Source organism: Lactuca sativa, chromosome 4 (assembly GCF_002870075.4).
Source record: "Lactuca sativa cultivar Salinas chromosome 4, Lsat_Salinas_v11, whole genome shotgun sequence".
NCBI lineage: Eukaryota > Viridiplantae > Streptophyta > Magnoliopsida > Asterales > Asteraceae > Lactuca > Lactuca sativa.
The window spans coordinates 379,085,632-379,100,289 of NC_056626.2; the positions used below are offsets into that span (position 1 = coordinate 379,085,632).

The following is a 14,658-nucleotide window of genomic DNA, read 5'->3' on the forward strand; positions in this document are numbered from 1 at the left end:
TAAGAGGTTTTCCTTAACTATATAACCTAATACTACATTGCTATAAAGGTGCACCTTCTTGTTTTAGTAATTCATCATTAAGCTGTCTGAAGAAGCTATGAAACGTTTCCAATTTCTGTTGTGACTTTTCCTATTTCCTTAGTTTGTGTACATTGATGTAAGAAAGTGTGTATTGAAGTCCCCGAGTTTTCATACATAAGCCTTAAAATCTGAAATACAACAAATGAAGTAAGGTGGTGCTAATATGTTTGTTGTTCTTAATACTCTAAAGGTAAGTTTTTATCATGCCTATTGAAAAATAAATGAACCATACATTGTATGTTACTTGACATAGAAGCACTAGGACATTACAGTGAGCAATAATAACAACCATCAAATAAGAAATGTAAACTTTTCATTGAAAAAAAATCAAAGTGTTAAGATTCCAAAGTAGTTATAGAGAAAAAATATAGTTTTAACCTGTTACCTTTGTTTCCATTTTAAAAGAAACCGGGCACCCCGTGACTACTTCATGCAGCTGCTTCTTGGTCAAACCCAACAACCAAATCCTAGAAAATGCAAAAACCAAGTTTGAATTTTGGTTAATCAATAATTAATAATTAATATATCAACATTTGAAGCACTAGAAAAATGGTTACAATTGAAGTTGGGAAGAAAGGATATGAAAAACTACTACAGATTCTTTCATTGACTGTTAAAAACAAATGTATATTGTATATATTGGTAAAACGAGTAAATTACAATAAGGTCCCACAACGAGAAGTATCATATATAAATAGAGAAATAACAGTTGTGATAAAAAAGATTCATATCTGAGGTGGTTACTAAAAGTAAACTGACTGTTAAATCAATAAATATTAAGAAAATAAAACATATATTGGACTTACCAAAAGTAAACTGACTGTTGTTTCAATTCCACACTCAAGTATGTAGTTTTGTTTGTACATCTAGCTATGAAAAGTTTACAATCTGTAAGTACCGCCTCATCAAAATTCCAACTAACATTATTAAAATACCCCAAATCGTGACACTTACTAACTGAATTCTAAAAGGTAAAATATTGAAGGTAAAATAAAATACTAAAACTTGCCATGCTAAACTTGCAAATCTCTACTGACATCTTCCATAAGATTCATATTTTCTTCTTTGATCATCTAAAAAAAATGACAAAATGATTTAAGAATTCCACAATAAGAAGGGGAAACATATAAATGTCAAACAAAACCTAGATTACATTACAATCAATTTAAGGACTCGAAATTTCATGTTTAAGCAGAAATATTTAAAAGAGAAATTGGAAACAAGTAAAGACAACACACAACCTTAGACACATTACCATTAACATGCATGTTCAAAAAAATACATGAAATGCCTCCTGTCATGCTGATTTCACCATTGAACTCCCTAAAACCCTGATATGCTCATTCATGCAGCCCTATAACAAAGCATATTAACTATAAAGCACTTAATTAAAAAAATCATTGAAATCTGATCGTTCTTTAAACAATCTGTGACACACACAAATGGTCATCTGTAGGTATCTCTCCATGGAAAGGCACCATGAGTTGTAGGTTCAACGTTTCACCAGCAATAGTCGTGGCGGGTCTCTTGAGTTGTTAGGAAGGAAACTTCTTACTATAACCTGCAACCAAAAGACTCAGAAATATCATTATACCCTTCAAGGTAAAATCTAGAAAATGGATATTTAGTCTTTTTTAACCTAAACCAGAGAAGAGGCAGCCCATTCGAAGCCTTCTTGAAAGCAAAACTTGATAATAGGAGCTATGTGGCCACATTTTTTAATTGAACATTGCTATCCATCCATGTTATTCTTCCACAAAAACCTGGAGTTCTATCCAAGAACTGAGAAGGTTCTCCAAAAAAGCAAAAGGAATTCATTGTGGCATTTACCTCAAATAAGAAAATATAGCAAGTTTGTGATTACAGTTCATCAGGCACAACTGCAATGAAAAGTTGAGCAGATAAAATTACATGATTAGTCTTAGAACTGTGTGTAACTTTCACACAATATAATTAGGTGAAAAACTTACACAGATGGGTATAGTTTCAATAGGTGATTGATGTATACATCAACAATAACCTATTTCAATTGCTCCTTTGATTACCTAACCCAATATATGATCAAATGAATCTTAATTGCCTTTACTGACCTCTGAAAGTAGAAGGGCTGAAAAGAGAACAGTGAAAAAAGGTTCCATGGCTTTAATTGTGTGAGTGAAAAAAAATGCAAAAAAATGCAGCCATCTGAAAAAAAAAGGTTTAAAAAAATGAAAATGACAACACCTTATCCTTCATGAGATTTAGTAATTCGCCACTAGCAAAATCATAAGCAGATTTTATGCGTTGAAGATAGTGATCATTCGACCCAAAGTTCCTTAATCTTGAATTCTCCAATGCAAGCACCTATATTATACACATGTATAAAAGCCTCTAATAATAGCAAAAATATGAGTAAATTTCATTTTTTTATCCCTGTAGTTTGTTGAATTCTAAAAATATGGTCCATTAGTTTGATTTTTTAGATTTTGGGTCCCGAAAGCAAGACAAAACAACGTTTTAAGGACCAAATGATTAAAAATCAAACTGTTGGACTATGCTTGTAAGAAACAACAAACCAAAGGGACGAAAAATTTAAATAATTGAAAGATACAGAAAGAAACAAGACCTGTACACTATGGCCACATTCTCTCATAACATTCAAACATTTCCTTATTGTTAAAATGGTTTAAGCTGAATTTGCAAGGAAAGAATACAACTTGAAATCAAAATCAAAATCTTTCTCCAAACCTGAAAAACAAGGCACTAGTCCCTGAGTTATGGTCAACAACATACTCTGCATGTACCAAACCAAGCTTGGCTCCAAAACCATATGAGGAGCCCTGACTCATTCTCCTGTACACCTCTTTTGGGTTTCCCTTTACATCCTTTGAACTCCCCAAATCATCCCAATGCTCTGCAAATAAGTATACATGTGTGCTCCTCACTGGTATGCGTAGTTCAGTTGTAACCTGTAATGTAATTATACAAATCAATGCCCATTTCTTATTTCGTGTAACAACAACAATATGATGATGAACAAATGAAATGTAAGATAAGATAAGAAACCTCAATGATATTTTTGGCTGCAACAATCTCTCCCATGTTGTAACCCCTAAGAGAGTAAGGTCCTCCAAGAGTGAAGCATCATAACTTGGAAGGTCTCCCACACATCCCCCATATTACAACAACACTTACAATAATAATAATGCAACAACAAGACAAGGCTAGATTCACTGACCTGAAATACATTCCTCTCCCCAACAATTGCTCCATTTACAAATTTGGTGTTGTCCCTTGTGATATTTGCTTGTGCAAATACCATTCGGTCAATACCCGTCTCACTTAGTGTTGTTGGAGGCCCATCTGCACTAATACCACCACTCGACAAAACCCTATGCTCATTTCAAGAAATATGACTGCTTTCATCACGTGTTGTGATCTCTTCCATTACAATTCCATATGCAAACTTGCTTTGTCGAGTGAAATTCTAGTCCAAACAACAAATTTATCAATAACAATGACAACATAATTCAAAAATTAAAATAATAATGAATATATATGATTTACGTTTACCTCAGTGATATTGGTTTTAACGCCAGTTCTGTCAACCCAAATAGGAGGAACTTCATCTACTCCTAGCCCACCTGTGAACACTTGTCAACTCCAATGTTCTAATAGACTTGATGATATATGGTCCACTAGAATGGCCTAGACTACTCTAGTGCGCCAGCCTGGCTTGTCGTGCTCCTGCCAGCCCTTCCCGATGTTCCCTTGCCAGTCCTGCTGGGGACTCTCCTGTCGGCCCGGCCTATCGCTCCCTTGCAGGCCCCCTTGTTGGCATCTCTTGGTGCGCGCCCGCCAGCCTTGCCTAGGTCGCGCCCGCCTGCCCCGCCCAGTGCCTCCGGGCAGCCTTACCCAGCACCTTGCTAGCTGGGCCTGAATTGGGTTGGCCCACGGCCTGACCTAATTGTCCCCTATAAATAGAATAGTGCCTCCTCCATGAAGGAGGACACTTCCCCTAGGGCTCAGCCGCCACACTATACTTTGGCCGGGTGGCTCAGCCACGACCCGCCGCCGTCAATCACCATACACCACCACCAGCACCAAGATGATTCTCTCCAGTTATGGAGGACCATCTCAAATCTACCATCTGATCTAACTTGATCGTTGGAGTCCGCTCCCGAATCACAGTCCCCGAGGCGGCTCTAACGACTTTGCTCTGTGATGTCCAGATCTCCGCCGCAACAGAAGACCAGAAGAATTGCCGGAAGCGATGTCGCATCATTTGGCACCATCCTGGATTTGAGCAAGTAGCAAAATCCTCAATTGGTTTCAAGCTTGTTTTTCTCTCAGATCCGTTCAGATCTGTTGTGCTTCAGCTCAGGTTTGCTCAGATCTATTCATTTCTACCCGTCATTTGTTCTGATCCGTTGGGCTCTTGCCAATATATGTTTAGATGCGTTAGTTATTGCTAAGATCTATTCAGATATACTTTCCCATTGTCTGGATCTCTTGATCTGTTGAGTTTTTTCGCTTAGGTCTTTTGATCAACCTACTTTTTCGTTCAGATCTCTTGATCTGTTGAGTTTTTCTAGTTTAGATCTTCAGATCTGTTGATTTTTTGCTCAAATATGTAGATATGTTTCGTTTTAACAACTCTCAAGCTTTAAAACACATTCTCAGATATAATATTCATCTATATCTTGATGGGTTCTTCAACAAAGTAGTGAAGAAAGAATTTCTTATGAGTTCTTAACTCATTTTCGTTATTATTTTGGTGTTTTATCAAACAATTTAAGAAGAAGAGAAATTGTTGTGGTTATTTACCTTATCTATAATTGATTTTATTAAAGAAACAACTCTTAGTTTGCAATTTTATGAGTAAAACTTCACTCAAGTTGTTTATTTGCTGCTTTCTTTAGAAGCATAGAGATGGAAAACGAATTTCTCAGATCTGTGTTTTGGCTTCTTGAGCAAGCTAAAAAAAAGAGGTTTTACAAGTAGAAATCCTTCTCAAATTCGTTTTTGTCTATATCTTTGTGTTTGTTCAGCAAGCTTTAGAAGAAAAGAAGTTCTTACCTCATTTTTAGTTTATATGTTATAGAAAAACGGTTTTTATTTAGATTTTATGTATAAAACTTCAATCCCTGAAATAACTATTTGTACACTCAGCCATATGGCTTGTACATTTTACAAAACCCTCATAAAGAAAAAGAAAAGGGATGAGAAGCTTTGATGGGTCTTAACCCACTTTCAGTTCATATATTTTTTAGAAAATCCTATTTCGTTTGTGATTCTCAAGTATTATTCAAGTTGTGTAGAAATTTGAATGAAGAAATAAGTTTCTATTACTTTTTTTTTTATCTTCTCAAAATTCCAGAAAACTCATTTTTCATTGTGCTGTAATCCTTGAATATTTTAAAACATTGGTAAAGTTACTTTTACCCCCATGATTTTTACCATTTTAGTTAATGGTTTTAAAAAAAAGGGTACACAGTGCGCCAATACAAAAAAAATGTATGGTGCTTATATCTCGTTCTAGATGATAATAAAGGGGATAATCGGATGTCGTCTACATAAAAACGAGCTAAAATGCAGAATGCCCCATGTGGACCCAACTGGTCCAATTCTTGGATACATGTCAAAAAAAAGGGGGATGGGGGGGGGGGGGTAGAAGATGCAGAGTGCACCAGAAAAATTAAAGCTGTCAACAAAAACCAAAAACAAAGATAGACCCCACCTGGTCCAATCCCCTATGTAGAGAAGACAAAGGAGTCAGGACCCATCCAGTCAACATGTCTTCTCGGGTAGTCAATGTGACATCCCCATTTTCAGGCCAGAAAAAACCGATTTTGTTTATGCTTTTATAAAAATCAGAGTACATCTTTTAATAAAAATGTTGTGGAATTTGTTCCCAGAAAAACATGATAATTGCGTTGTCAAAGCATTTCTAAAGAAATGTATTTTTTTTTCACTTTTAAAACATTTGGGAGGTCATCGTCAATACAGAAACATAAGCATAAACAGAACTTACATTCATTTACACTAGTGATCTACATCTCTTTTAAATCTCTCAGTGTAATGTAACTTCATATCGAGACCTGTGATACAAATAAATCGAGTGGGTCAGGTTGGGAAACCTGATGAGTACATAGGGTTTTCAACCCACAATAATATAATTATTATATTTAAACATCAAACAATCAACCCAATTACCCATTCCCATTATCTTCTTAAGGATTTACCCTAAGGATCAACTAATCCTTGTTCATTCATTCCTAAGGATCATCCTAAGGAAACAACATGAAGTCCATTGTTGCCAATGACACAGTGGTCAAGTGCAACTGCTAATATTATCACTTAGGCGCAGCTGCCAGAATTGGAACATTTTCTACCAGGCGCTTCTGTCGGTATTGAGCTTTAAACGCTACTGTCATGGTCATAAAGCTCCCTATTAGGCGCAGCTGCCGATACTGTCCTTAGAGCGCAACTGCTAGGACGTTTACCATAGATCAAAAACATCTACGGGTTGTGGCGCAGCTGCCAGTGCTCATCTATACGGTACTAGGTCCACTGCTGCCAATGTTTACCTATAGAGCACTAGGTCCGTACTACTAATGTTCCTCTATTTCAGCTTTTATTCCTCGTCATTCATCACCCATGTTTTACCCAACATATTTTGTAGATATAAAGTATTTTATACAACTTACATCATTTAATGCATGTATAAAAATCTTTCACCAGCATAGACAACAAGTATTCAGACAATATGCACACATAGCACGTAATTTATATTAAAATACTTCATATCTATGTGTAAGATGAAAGGGACCATGCACTTACCTGATACGGTGGTGGCTTAGCACTCGGACAACACTTCGATACTCTCAAAACAATTTTCCTTCGATAAAACCTAGTATCAATACCACTAGGGTTTAGTCTAACGATAACCGCGACTAATTAATAGTCTGACTATTATTACTATTATATAAGCGTTAAATGATACTTATATAACTTATAATAATAGTCCAAAATATTATTTTAAGGACCAAATAACATTACTATAATTATTTGAAAGCTATATTAAAAATTGCGTAAGCGTAGCTCACTTACAGTGGATTTTAAAAGAAAACCGAGCTTCGCTTGGAGGAGTGTTTCCGAAACCAAAAGACCCTTTTTCTCGGGACTCTGGGAGCCTCGGAGCTTCCCTCAGGTGCTAGGGGGTTCCCTAGGTTTTAGGGGGGGGGGGTTTAGAGCACTTAGAGAGAGAAAGAAACTAGAGAGAGAAATGAATTGGTGTGGAAAATGAAGGCTGCCTCAACCCCCTTTTATAGCCTGTGAGGCCTCGGATTACGCTGGGCGTAGGGCTCGGATAAGATCACCAGCTCGCGTACAGTTGGTTTCGCATGCGCATGGATAAGAACCGAAGTACGCTGGGCGTACCCGGCCTCGGACGCGGGGCGTAGATGCGAGGCGTCGTGGCGCGATCCCACAGGTGCTCTGCGATCAGCGATGGACGGCTTAGATGAGGCCACGTCATCAAGTTCTTATCAGACTTCACAATTTTGACTACAAACTTTAAAAATTCGTATCTTTCGCATACGAGCTCCGTTTTTGATGTTCTTTATATCCACGTGAAGGCGGGAATGTACTCTACAACTTTTGTTTGGACTCCGTCGGCAAATTTTGACTTTATTTTAAATTTTATATTTTTAACAGGCCGGGACAGGATTGGTCAGTTAAAAATCCAAAAACTTCTTCATCCGACGTCCGTTTTTGTCCATCTTTTTATCGTTACGCTAATATTAACAAGATCTTCGATTCTCGTTTAGGTTGTGTCGGCTAAAATCGCTCGATCTAATATTCGAACTTTGGGTTGTACACTGGTTAGCCGAAACTTCGAAAAATCATAACTTCCTCAAACGAAGTCAGATTTGGGCGTTTTTTTATGGACGCTCTCGGTTTAACGTATTCTACAACTTTTGTTTAGATCACTATGGCTGAATATCGCTCCATCATAAATTCACTATTCACGCTTCCCAGTGTCGTGCTGGTTCCGTCGCGAAACCTCGAGGGGTCATAACTTCTTCGTTATAACTCGGATTTCGGCGTTCTTTATATGTACAGAAACCTCGTGACATATTCTACAACTTGGTTAAGATTGTTTATTCTAAATAATCTTTTGTTGAAAAGTCATTTTCGTCCCTTATTATCTCTTAATTGACTAGCCCAGATCTGTGGGCGTTACAATTATCTCCCCCTTAGGATGATTACATCTCGGAATCATCAACGCAACAGGACTCGAATAATGACTCCATACGTCATATCTTCATACTAGGTAATAATTATAACTTCTATATTCCTTCAAGTCTATCTCTTAGACTTATTGACTGCAAGCAGTACTCGATCGTGCACCTACTTTATATCTTAGGTTAGACTCCAAATTATGACCTACCATAATGTGATGCACGTTTAGACTCAGGACTCTTAGAGTTAAATTCCAGAACAGACTATACCTTCCTTCATGTTCTAATGTGATATAATGACATTTTAAAAGGTAGCATTCCTAGCTATAAGCAACTATCGCGATACCTCTACTGATCGCTTTGATTAATTTCTCCGGCTTGAGTCAGGTGCTACATCAGACTTGGTTCATGTAACATACTCGTCTTAGTCGGACTCAATTCGATATGACCTCTAGAGTCGGAATAACAATAATCTCCTTAATCATTACCGAAACGATGGTAACGACCTACTTGAATAAAGCGACATCGATTACTAGTTTCTTGGTAACCTTGTGACTTTCCCTGATCCAAGCATGAGTCCTGTGCTTCCGGTAGTATAGGCCTCTACTACCATTCACACCTACTCATACTCATCCCAAGTATTGTCCCACAGTTTTCCATGTCACCATACAAGAAAATCACATAACAACTTGACACATCAAATTTCAAAACGAAGGCTTTATACTATTCCTTGAAATGATTACATAGGCGTTCAATTTCACCCTAGACTATGCATCTAACAGAATACATTACATGGTACTATCTACACGACTACTTCATAACTCGATCTTTGGATGTCAAGCCTTCACTCCTGAATCCTCGCATTGTCATCTGCTTTGTCAAGGATCATTTGAAATGCTCTCGCCTTCGGCTTTGGCGGCACATTTGGCTTTGTAGCCCCTCTCTCTTTGGGCAGTCTTGCTTGAAGTGCCCTTCCTCGTTACATCCATAACACACCCTTTTGTTGAATGTACACTCGTTGGCATAGTGCCCATGCTTCCTACACTTGAAACAAGTCATCTCTTCACCGCATTTTCTAGTGTGTTTCTTTTGGCACTTTTTGCACCATCTTTCTTCACTTCCTCCTCCTCTAAAATTCCTTGTATTGGAATTTCTCTTCTCTTCGGGCCTTGCCGATCCTTCGAATTTCCTCTTTTCGCCAACCTCAACCTTGCCAGCAACTCTTCCCTTAATCATATCCTCCACAGATTTGGTAGTCCAGATAGCTGCTTCCAGAGTAGGTGCCTGATGCACTGGCACCGCGTACTCCCATGGAAGTTCTTTTGTGTACTTGTCGATTCTCTGTGAAGTTGTTGGCCACCTTCAACCTTCGAACCAACAACTTATCGTCTCGCTCGATGTCAACCTCACCGATTGCCTATGCTTAGTCAACAGCATCTTCAATTTTGGCTGTCAAACCCTGCAGCTCCGACATCCTCTGCACCATTAAACCCCGGAGAAGAACAAAGAGAAAAAAGAAGAAGAGGGAAATTCACGACCGGGGCTTAAAAGAAATGCCTCCGACAACAATCCAGGTCCACCAAATCACAGTCGCCGTTTTCTCTTTGGGCGCTCACCTAAAACAGATCGTAGAAGAAGGGAAAACGCAGTCGTTCACATCAAATGGCGACCTCAAAAATGCCATCTGGGCTCCCACACACATAGAACATAAAAGAGAATTAGGCTTATGGTGCAAGTGGGCTCCTTACATTGGGTTTCTATACACTGGACTACATCAGCATTAATTAAATGGGCTATTCATGTAATCAAACTTAAACAGCCACTCAAGGTTCATTTGCTACAATACCGGAACGAAACCCGACATTAGAAGACCATTTGCATTTAGTAACACTCGACATTTTAAAAAAAATCAATTTGGGATGATTATCAGAGGGCTCCAACCATAATAGTGATTTTGAGTTTTAACAAATCTGGACTTCATAAGTTGATATTTAACGTGCCAATTTTGGAAAGACTAAAATCAAATGTTTAGCATTCGCACACCGCAAGCTCCGTTCAACAGAATATGTTGTGACTCAAACTCTCTCGACATTTTCAAAAAAGGAGGGAGAAGAGTAGTACGCTGCTACTACTACTCAGGAAGCATTTCGAAATAAACCCTGTAGGAAAACGATCAATTTATTACTTCAAGAAAAAATACTATCTATTGAATTTGTTTGTGTTGTCTTTTCATAAAGCCGCTCCAGCGCCGCGACACTCAGAGTGCGCCAACAGGAAACTCGCAGAGCAAAGCTCGATCTGTAAATCACTTACAGGGGACTTGCAAAGTGTGCACTACTGACCAGTCACTCAAAGTTCCCATTTAGCAGGCATAGAAATATAACTCCCCACCCGGTGTTGGTTACGATTGTCCCCCTCACCAGGGTGCGCGCGCGACGCTTAGAGCGTCTATTTCTATCAACAACTTTTTGCTGTGGTTGGAATACAGGAATCACAGACCAAGTACGTTGCACTTATTTACAGACTTCGGAGCTCGACACAACATCTGTGCGAAACAACAGTCTCAGAGACTGCATGGCGAGGTTACGTTCTTTAGTTACCAGGGCCCGACATTTTATCGACATCAGTGTCACGTAACACTCTTTAGCAACCTCGCACTCCTCTTAATGAAGGAGTATCGAGTCAGCTCAAGCTGCATAAGCAATGTTTGACTCATCACGCAACACCACGACTCCCGTGAGTGAGGTTTGGAAAATCTTTTACTCTTTGATGCATTGGTGCTTTATCTAGTCTGATCCGATTGTCAACAACCCACTCACATCAGACTAGGGGGACTTGACGAAGCACAATTTATATGACTAAGTCCAGTCCGATGTCATTGGCCACGTACCAATAACATCAGACTGGTGGGACTTGATGATATATGGTCAACTAGCATGGCCTAGACTGCTCTAGCACGCCATCCAAGGCTGACGCGCTCCTGCCAGCCCTGCCTGACGTTCCCTTGCCAGTAATGCTGGGGACTCTCCTGTCGGCCCGGCCTGGTGCTGCCTTTCCTGGCGCCCCCTTGCCAGCCTCTCCTGGTGCGCGTCCGCCAGCCTTGCTTAGGCCGCACCCACCAGTCCCGCCCGGCGCCTCCGAGAGGCCTTACCTAGCTCCTTGCTAGCTGGGCCTGAATTGAGCTGGCCCAAGGCCTGACCTAATTCCCCTTGACCTAATTGTCCCTTATAAATAGAATAGTGCCTCCTCCATGAAGGAGGACTCTTCCCCCAGGGCTCAACCGCCACACTATACTCCTGTCGGGTGGCTCAGCCGCCACCCGCTGCCGTCAGCCACCATACACCACCACCAGCACCAAGATGGTTCTCTCCAGCTATGGAGGACCATCTCAAATCTACCAGCTGATCTAACTTGATCTTCGGAGTCCATTCCCGGGGCATAGTACCTGGGGGGCCCTAATGACTTTTCTCTATGATGTCCAGATCTCCGCCACAGTAGAAGACCAGAAGAATCACCGGAGGCCGATGTCGCATCAAGACTCATATATAGCTATGCATGATTCAGAATGCAGCTCCATTCCATATTCAACCATGACAGCTGCATAAAATAATTCAACACATTAACAATTGACAACTAATACTAATAAGAACAAGTACCCATATGAGCAATTTTTAACTAGCACCCGGTCCATGTTGGGGGTCAAAGGTCCAACTAATAATCATTGTGAGAATATTACTTTTTACAATAATAGAAACCTCCAAGCTTTATCTGCAAGACCCTGAAAATATCATGAAGCCATAAATCATATAAGAATCTCAGATATCCTGCTATTGCTAACAATAAGAAGGAAAAAGAGAGGCACCTTGAGAAGTAAAAGAAGAAGAAGCTTCATCCCCTGAGCAGTAAGGTGGGACATCATAGCATGAACAGCACATTCAGCAGCTTCGTGAATAGCAACAACTTGATCAGAGAACGAAACCTGCAAATGAGGTCTAGGGTTTACATGGAAACCCTAAAAGATGGATGGCATAACCAAAATAAAAAAAATATGAACATACCATTCGATGACCAGAACGTGGACTGTGAGAAGGGGGGCTGTTAGGGCTAGAAACTAGCTTCCATTCTCCTTTATCAACATCATATCGATAAAGATCGCCATAAACATATGTCTGTGTAATATATCAACCATTTGCAAAGTAAGATCAAGCATAATTTTAGAGAAGGTCACGTGAATTCATCTATGAGACATAATGTCCAATTGTTGTTATGTTCCATCCCTAAAGTCACAGGCATGGTGTCTTTTTTCTTTGGAGCCATCATCGTTGCCTCATAACTTCGTAGATGGCATGCCTACTGTTGCCTTCATCTACGTCAATGACCGGGAATGGCAAGTAACGATGGTCGAAGTGTGAGGGAAGAAGTAGGAGGCAGTCAATTTCGGGAGGGGGGAGGAAGGAGCGTCGATAATTAGGGCAAGAGGGAAAGGAGAAAAAAGAAAGTCGGGGTTTTTAATTTTTTAGGATTTCATTTTCCGCCTGGCTATTAAAGGATGGAACGCGTGTTCCATTAAAAATTATAAAGCGACATCCTTAGACGACACGCATTTTATTATAAGTGCCCTCCGTATTTTTTTGTTTAGACACTAATTTAAAGGCACACAATAATGCGTGACCTAAATCCTTAATTTTTTTTGAAGATATGACACTTTTTAATGTTACTTTCTTTTGTGTAACATAAATCAATGAGTGTCGTCGTTTGCACGTCGTAAAAGGGTCTTTTTGTTGTAGTGTGCTTAACTAGGAAGTTATAAAATCCGTTTTCAGGTGTAGTGTAACTATGCAAGAGGCTTTTGTGGTCAATATGGGATTTGTTCCTCTTATGTGTTAAGAGTTAGATATCTACCGCATGGTACCCATAGTTAAACACTAAATGAGATTGATAGTGATCCAAGTATCATGTTCAAAAATATGTCTGTAACAAAGGGATAACTGATAAACTTACCTTATACATCGATTATAACTTGGAGCTTTTAGGAATTGGATGTTGATGAATTGCATTTTTCGTCGTATATTATTGGGTGCAGTGAAATGTTGCTAGGCATTCACCACTATGACGAGTCTTATGCAAGTGGGAGATTGAAAGATCTTTATGCCCAAGAGTCATTATAGAATGACATTTCTAATGACACATGATCCTATAGGGTCACACCTTATTGCAAGTTACTACTAATTGATTATTTATTAGATTAATTTTGGTTACTAATAAATATCAACTCCTATATTTAATTGGAAAAATATTATTTTATGAAAATAATATTTACCAACATATTCAGAATAATTGTTTCTAGGAAATGATAATAAAGAGAACAAAAAACTAGTGAAATATGATGTGTTATAAAATATTAGTTTGTGAATGATCATTGGATTCTCCGTTTCTCCCATAACTCCCCATCATCATATAGCATTAGTAACAACCATTTCAATGTGTTTTATGAATGTAATAATGCACCATCATAATGTGCATTCATATTATAACTCATCTTTCATCTTATTTTGATAGTATAAATAGTGAGTCATATGTATTAGAAACTTGATGATTTCAACCCAAGTATTGGAATAAAAGTTCTCTTCACTCTCATATCTTGTTATTTGATCATATTTTATAACACGTTATCATCACGACTCTACCATAGAGCTCAAACTTCTTGTCGTTCTTGTCATTGTCAGGTGTGTGTGTGTGTATATATATATATATATATATATATATATATATATATATATATATATATATATATATATATAAAGTTCATATGTATAATGCTCACAAGTAATTTTATGATACTTCTTAACTAACAATCCTCTAACATACAACTCTTTATTTTGTTTAGTACTTTCATTATGGCAAACCTTAGCAAACTTGAGTTTATGGCTCTTGACATTAGTGGAAAAAATTATTTATCATGGATCCTTGATGCTGAAATCCACCTTGGTGCTATGGGTATTGGAAACACCATAAAGGATGTAAATCCTTTAAACGAAGCATCAAGCCAAGAAAAGGATAAGGCTATGATTTTCCTTCGCCACCATCTTGATGAAGGATTAAAAGTTGAATTCCTCATTGTCAAAGATCCATCTAATCTTTGGAATAATTTGAAAGAGAGGTATGATCATCTAAAAACAATGATACTTCCTAGAGCTCGTTTTGATTGGTTACACCTTCAGCTACAAGATGTTAAATCTGTGAGTGAGTATAATTCTGCCATGTTCAAAATTATTTCCCAACTAAAAATATGTGGTGAGACTATAACTGATGAAGACATGCTAGAGAAAACCTTCTCTACTTTTCATGCCAC

General features: G+C 38.5%; 1 pseudogene; it reads right to left on the bottom strand.

The window, feature by feature from the left end:
* Positions 1 to 2,789: 2,789 nt before the first annotated feature.
* On the bottom strand, positions 2,790 to 12,623 carry LOC111919449 (protein TOC75-3, chloroplastic-like; annotated as a pseudogene).
* Between the last annotated feature and the right edge of the window lie 2,035 nt (positions 12,624 to 14,658).